We start from the raw sequence: 6,665 nt of genomic DNA, 5'->3' as shown, positions 1-6,665 counted from the left end.
GTGACAAATAAAATATGGAGAGTACGAGCTAGCCAGGAGTTGAACCTAGAATCTTCTGATCCGTAGTCAGACGCGTTATCCATTGCGCCACTAGCCCTGCCAGAATGTTTTTCTATTGGTCCATGTCTTCTTTCTCCCAAAGCAGTTAATTGCAGCAGCAAACTGCTTTTTCCTCTACACTGAAAGTCCTTGGGTAGGCTAGGTTTGGCACATCTGAAAATAATTCCAGGACGGATTTTGTGATGCACTTCTGTGCTTTACAATAGAGTCCAATCCTCGTTAGTATAGTGGACAGTATCTCCGCCTGTCACGCGGAAGACCGGGGTTCGATTCCCCGACGGGGAGGGTTCTATCATGTTTTTACAAATCTTCACAACTGCCATCTCTTCTTGGAGATTGAGAACTATCCCAAGTGAATAAACGACTAGTGCAGGCCACCATCATAAGTCGTGGTATCTACTCTGCCAGCCTGTTTTGAGATCCTCATCTCAATACAAAGAAGTTCAACATAGAGATTATGGTCCACAAGGTTCATGAACCTTGACAGGAGACACATCCTTTTGCTATCAAATGAACTTGCTACTTCCTAACCTACCTGTTAAACTAATGGTTCCATGGTGTAATGGTTAGCACTCTGGATCTTATGATCTGAGTTCAAATCTTGGTGCAACCTTTAGTCTTTATACCTTTGCAACTAATCATGCCAATTTTTAGATAGTCAGTTTTAAGCAGATCAAAACTATTGAAGGAATAGACATTTTGACAGGGGGACCCAACCTCTTGATCATGGATCCAGAGACACCTAAGTTTAAGCTCCCAATCGCAAAGACAAAGTAATCCACTAAAAAGTCCCCCGTAGGGCATTTGCACAATTGAAGGGTCCAGTGGGGTTAAAATTACGCCCAACGTGGGGCTCGAACCCACGACCCTGAGATTAAGAGTCTCATGCTCTACCGACTGAGCTAGCCGGGCAGGAAGGTAGTCCAGGGAGGTTTCAAACAGCAGCCAACATGGGGCTCGAACAGACCCTGATAATAAGAATCTGGTGCGCTACCGTATGAGCTAGCCAGGCTATTTCAAAGCCACTACAAAAATTCCAGGACGTATACATTTTGCCCTCTTAATGTTGCTTGCTATTAAAGGCCAAAAAGGTGCATAGTAGGGAATTAACAAATGTTCTTTTGAGCTAGCTGGGCAATAGAGCAGCAAGTTGGTAAAAACCATTGTGACAAATAAAATATGGAGAGTACGAGCTAGCCAGGAGTTGAACCTAGAATCTTCTGATCCGTAGTCAGACGCGTTATCCATTGCGCCACTAGCCCTGCCAGAATGTTTTTCTATTGGTCCATGTCTTCTTTCTCCCAAAGCAGTTAATTGCAGCAGCAAACTGCTTTTTCCTCTACACTGAAAGTCCTTGGGTAGGCTAGGTTTGGCACATCTGAAAATAATTCCAGGACGGATTTTGTGATGCACTTCTGTGCTTTACAATAGAGTCCAATCCTCGTTAGTATAGTGGACAGTATCTCCGCCTGTCACGCGGAAGACCGGGGTTCGATTCCCCGACGGGGAGGGTTCTATCATGTTTTTACAAATCTTCACAACTGCCATCTCTTCTTGGAGATTGAGAACTATCCCAAGTGAATAAACGACTAGTGCGGGCCACCATCATAAGTCGTGGTATCTACTCTGCCAGCCTGTTTTGAGATCCTCATCTCAATACAAAGAAGTTCAACATAGAGATTATGGTCCACAAGGTTCATGAACCTTGACAGGAGACACATCCTTTTGCTATCAAATGAACTTGCTACTTCCTAACCTACCTGTTAAACTAATGGTTCCATGGTGTAATGGTTAGCACTCTGGATCTTATGATCTGAGTTCAAATCTTGGTGCAACCTTTAGTCTTTATACCTTTGCAACTAATCATGCCAATTTTTAGATAGTCAGTTTTAAGCAGATCAAAACTATTGAAGGAATAGACATTTTGACAGGGGGACCCAACCTCTTGATCATGGATCCAGAGACACCTAAGTTTAAGCTCCCAATCGCAAAGACAAAGTAATCCACTAAAAAGTCCCCCGTAGGGCATTTGCACAATTGAAGGGTCCAGTGGGGTTAAAATTACACCCAACGTGGGGCTCGAACCCACGACCCTGAGATTAAGAGTCTCATGCTCTACCGACTGAGCTAGCCGGGCAGGAAGGTAGTCCAGGGAGGTTTCAAACAGCAGCCAACATGGGGCTCGAACAGACCCTGATAATAAGAATCTGGTGCGCTACCGTATGAGCTAGCCAGGCTATTTCAAAGCCACTACAAAAATTCCAGGACGTATACATTTTGCCCTCTTAATGTTGCTTGCTATTAAAGGCCAAAAGGGTGCATAGTAGGGAATTAACAAATGTTCTTTTGAGCTAGCTGGGCAATAGAGCAGCAAGTTGGTAAAAACCATTGTGACAAATAAAATATGGAGAGTACGAGCTAGCCAGGAGTTGAACCGAGAATCTTCTGATCCGTAGTCAGACGCGTTATCCATTGCGCCACTAGCCCTGCCAGAATGTTTTTCTATTGGTCCATGTCTTCTTTCTCCCAAAGCAGTTAATTGCAGCAGCAAACTGCTTTTTCCTCTACACTGAAAGTCCTTGGGTAGGCTAGGTTTGGCACATCTGAAAATAATTCCAGGACGGATTTTGTGATGCACTTCTGTGCTTTACAATAGAGTCCAATCCTCGTTAGTATAGTGGACAGTATCTCCGCCTGTCACGCGGAAGACCGGGGTTCGATTCCCCGACGGGGAGGGTTCTATCATGTTTTTACAAATCTTCACAACTGCCATCTCTTCTTGGAGATTGAGAACTATCCCAAGTGAATAAACGACTAGTGCGGGCCACCATCATAAGTCGTGGTATCTACTCTGCCAGCCTGTTTTGAGATCCTCATCTCAATACAAAGAAGTTCAACATAGAGATTATGGTCCACAAGGTTCATGAACCTTGACAGGAGACACATCCTTTTGCTATCAAATGAACTTGCTACTTCCTAACCTACCTGTTAAACTAATGGTTCCATGGTGTAATGGTTAGCACTCTGGATCTTATGATCTGAGTTCAAATCTTGGTGCAACCTTTAGTCTTTATACCTTTGCAACTAATCATGCCAATTTTTAGATAGTCAGTTTTAAGCAGATCAAAACTATTGAAGGAATAGACATTTTGACAGGGGGACCCAACCTCTTGATCATGGATCCAGAGACACCTAAGCTCCCAATCGCAAAGACAAAGTAATCCACTAAAAAGTCCCCCGTAGGGCATTTGCACAATTGAAGGGTCCAGTGGGGTTAAAATTACACCCAACGTGGGGCTCGAACCCACGACCCTGAGATTAAGAGTCTCATGCGCTTCCGACTGAGCTAGCCGGGCAGGAAGGTAGTCCAGGGAGGTTTCAAACAGCAGCCAACATGGGGCTCGAACAGACCCTGATAATAAGAATCTGGTGCGCTACCGTATGAGCTAGCCAGGCTATTTCAAAGCCACTACAAAAATTCCAGGACGTATACATTTTGCCCTCTTAATGTTGCTTGCTATTAAAGGCCAAAAAGGTGCATAGTAGGGAATTAACAAATGTTCTTTTGAGCTAGCTGGGCAATAGAGCAGCAAGTTGGTAAAAACCATTGTGACAAATAAAATATGGAGAGTACGAGCTAGCCAGGAGTTGAACCGAGAATCTTCTGATCCGTAGTCAGACGCGTTATCCATTGCGCCACTAGCCCTGCCAGAATGTTTTTCTATTGGTCCATGTCTTCTTTCTCCCAAAGCAGTTAATTGCAGCAGCAAACTGCTTTTTCCTCTACACTGAAAGTCCTTGGGTAGGCTAGGTTTGGCACATCTGAAAAATAATTCCAGGACTGATTTTGTGATGCACTTCTGTGCTTTACAATAGAGTCCAATCCTCGTTAGTATAGTGGACAGTATCTCCGCCTGTCACGCGGAAGACCGGGGTTCGATTCCCCGACGGGGAGGGTTCTATCATGTTTTTACAAATCTTCACAACTGCCATCTCTTCTTGGAGATTGAGAACTATCCCAAGTGAATAAACGACTAGTGCGGGCCACCATCATAAGTCGTGGTATCTACTCTGCCAGCCTGTTTTGAGATCCTCATCTCAATACAAAGAAGTTCAACATAGAGATTATGGTCCACAAGGTTCATGAACCTTGACAGGAGACACATCCTTTTGCTATCAAATGAACTTGCTACTTCCTAACCTACCTGTTAAACTAATGGTTCCATGGTGTAATGGTTAGCACTCTGGATCTTATGATCTGAGTTCAAATCTTGGTGCAACCTTTAGTCTTTATACCTTTGCAACTAATCATGCCAATTTTTAGATAGTCAGTTTTAAGCAGATCAAAACTATTGAAGGAATAGACATTTTGACAGGGGGACCCAACCTCTTGATCATGGATCCAGAGACACCTAAGTTTAAGCTCCCAATCGCAAAGACAAAGTAATCCACTAAAAAGTCCCCCGTAGGGCATTTGCACAATTGAAGGGTCCAGTGGGGTTAAAATTACGCCCAACGTGGGGCTCGAACCCACGACCCTGAGATTAAGAGTCTCATGCTCTACCGACTGAGCTAGCCGGGCAGGAAGGTAGTCCAGGGAGGTTTCAAACAGCAGCCAACATGGGGCTCGAACAGACCCTGATAATAAGAATCTGGTGCGCTACCGTATGAGCTAGCCAGGCTATTTCAAAGCCACTACAAAAATTCCAGGACGTATACATTTTGCCCTCTTAATGTTGCTTGCTATTAAAGGCCAAAAAGGTGCATAGTAGGGAATTAACAAATGTTCTTTTGAGCTAGCTGGGCAATAGAGCAGCAAGTTGGTAAAAACCATTGTGACAAATAAAATATGGAGAGTACGAGCTAGCCAGGAGTTGAACCTAGAATCTTCTGATCCGTAGTCAGACGCGTTATCCATTGCGCCACTAGCCCTGCCAGAATGTTTTTCTATTGGTCCATGTCTTCTTTCTCCCAAAGCAGTTAATTGCAGCAGCAAACTGCTTTTTCCTCTACACTGAAAGTCCTTGGGTAGGCTAGGTTTGGCACATCTGAAAATAATTCCAGGACGGATTTTGTGATGCACTTCTGTGCTTTACAATAGAGTCCAATCCTCGTTAGTATAGTGGACAGTATCTCCGCCTGTCACGCGGAAGACCGGGGTTCGATTCCCCGACGGGGAGGGTTCTATCATGTTTTTACAAATCTTCACAACTGCCATCTCTTCTTGGAGATTGAGAACTATCCCAAGTGAATAAACGACTAGTGCGGGCCACCATCATAAGTCGTGGTATCTACTCTGCCATCCTGTTTTGAGATCCTCATCTCAATACAAAGAAGTTCAACATAGAGATTATGGTCCACAAGGTTCATGAACCTTGACAGGAGACACATCCTTTTGCTATCAAATGAACTTGCTACTTCCTAACCTACCTGTTAAACTAATGGTTCCATGGTGTAATGGTTAGCACTCTGGATCTTATGATCTGAGTTCAAATCTTGGTGCAACCTTTAGTCTTTATACCTTTGCAACTAATCATGCCAATTTTTAGATAGTCAGTTTTAAGCAGATCAAAACTATTGAAGGAATAGACATTTTGACAGGGGGACCCAACCTCTTGATCATGGATCCAGAGACACCTAAGTTTAAGCTCCCAATCGCAAAGACAAAGTAATCCACTAAAAAGTCCCCCATAGGGCATTTGCACAATTGAAGGGTCCAGTGGGGTTAAAATTACACCCAACGTGGGGCTCGAACCCACGACCCTGAGATTAAGAGTCTCATGCTCTACCGACTGAGCTAGCCGGGCAGGAAGGTAGTCCAGGGAGGTTTCAAACAGCAGCCAACATGGGGCTCGAACAGACCCTGATAATAAGAATCTGGTGCGCTACCGTATGAGCTAGCCAGGCTATTTCAAAGCCACTACAAAAATTCCAGGACGTATACATTTTGCCCTCTTAATGTTGCTTGCTATTAAAGGCCAAAAAGGTGCATAGTAGGGAATTAACAAATGTTCTTTTGAGCTAGCTGGGCAATAGAGCAGCAAGTTGGTAAAAACCATTGTGACAAATAAAATATGGAGAGTACGAGCTAGCCAGGAGTTGAACCGAGAATCTTCTGATCCGTAGTCAGACGCGTTATCCATTGCGCCACTAGCCCTGCCAGAATGTTTTTCTATTGGTCCATGTCTTCTTTCTCCCAAAGCAGTTAATTGCAGCAGCAAACTGCTTTTTCCTCTACACTGAAAGTCCTTGGGTAGGCTAGGTTTGGCACATCTGAAAATAATTCCAGGACGGATTTTGTGATGCACTTCTGTGCTTTACAATAGAGTCCAATCCTCGTTAGTATAGTGGACAGTATCTCCGCCTGTCACGCGGAAGACCGGGGTTCGATTCCCCGACGGGGAGGGTTCTATCATGTTTTTACAAATCTTCACAACTGCCATCTCTTCTTGGAGATTGAGAACTATCCCAAGTGAATAAACGACTAGTGCGGGCCACCATCATAAGTCGTGGTATCTACTCTGCCAGCCTGTTTTGAGATCCTCATCTCAATACAAAGAAGTTCAACATAGAGATTATGGTCCACAAGGTTCATGAACCTTGAC

At 44.1% G+C, this 6,665-nt stretch overlaps 7 non-coding genes across 7 annotated transcripts; all 7 read right to left on the bottom strand.

Annotated features, from left to right (window-relative positions):
* Positions 1 to 24: 24 nt before the first annotated feature.
* On the bottom strand, positions 25 to 97 carry trnar-acg (transfer RNA arginine (anticodon ACG)). The gene has a single exon. It is a non-coding gene; the product is annotated as a tRNA-Arg (tRNA).
* An 802-nt stretch (positions 98 to 899) lies between these two features.
* On the bottom strand, positions 900 to 972 carry trnak-cuu (transfer RNA lysine (anticodon CUU)). The gene has a single exon. It is a non-coding gene; the product is annotated as a tRNA-Lys (tRNA).
* Positions 973 to 1,249: 277 nt separating this feature from the next.
* Positions 1,250 to 1,322, bottom strand: trnar-acg (transfer RNA arginine (anticodon ACG)). Its single transcript has one exon. It is a non-coding gene; the product is annotated as a tRNA-Arg (tRNA).
* Positions 1,323 to 2,124: 802 nt separating this feature from the next.
* Positions 2,125 to 2,197, bottom strand: trnak-cuu (transfer RNA lysine (anticodon CUU)). Its single transcript has one exon. It is a non-coding gene; the product is annotated as a tRNA-Lys (tRNA).
* Positions 2,198 to 4,569: 2,372 nt separating this feature from the next.
* Positions 4,570 to 4,642, bottom strand: trnak-cuu (transfer RNA lysine (anticodon CUU)). Its single transcript has one exon. It is a non-coding gene; the product is annotated as a tRNA-Lys (tRNA).
* A 277-nt stretch (positions 4,643 to 4,919) lies between these two features.
* trnar-acg (transfer RNA arginine (anticodon ACG)) lies at positions 4,920 to 4,992 on the bottom strand. Its single transcript has one exon. It is a non-coding gene; the product is annotated as a tRNA-Arg (tRNA).
* An 802-nt stretch (positions 4,993 to 5,794) lies between these two features.
* On the bottom strand, positions 5,795 to 5,867 carry trnak-cuu (transfer RNA lysine (anticodon CUU)). The gene has a single exon. It is a non-coding gene; the product is annotated as a tRNA-Lys (tRNA).
* Between the last annotated feature and the right edge of the window lie 798 nt (positions 5,868 to 6,665).

This window comes from Callionymus lyra, chromosome 4 (assembly GCF_982586985.1).
Source record: "Callionymus lyra chromosome 4, fCalLyr1.hap1.1, whole genome shotgun sequence".
Lineage (NCBI taxonomy): Eukaryota > Metazoa > Chordata > Actinopteri > Syngnathiformes > Callionymidae > Callionymus > Callionymus lyra.
This window is presented reverse-complemented; position numbering and strand designations above follow the sequence as displayed.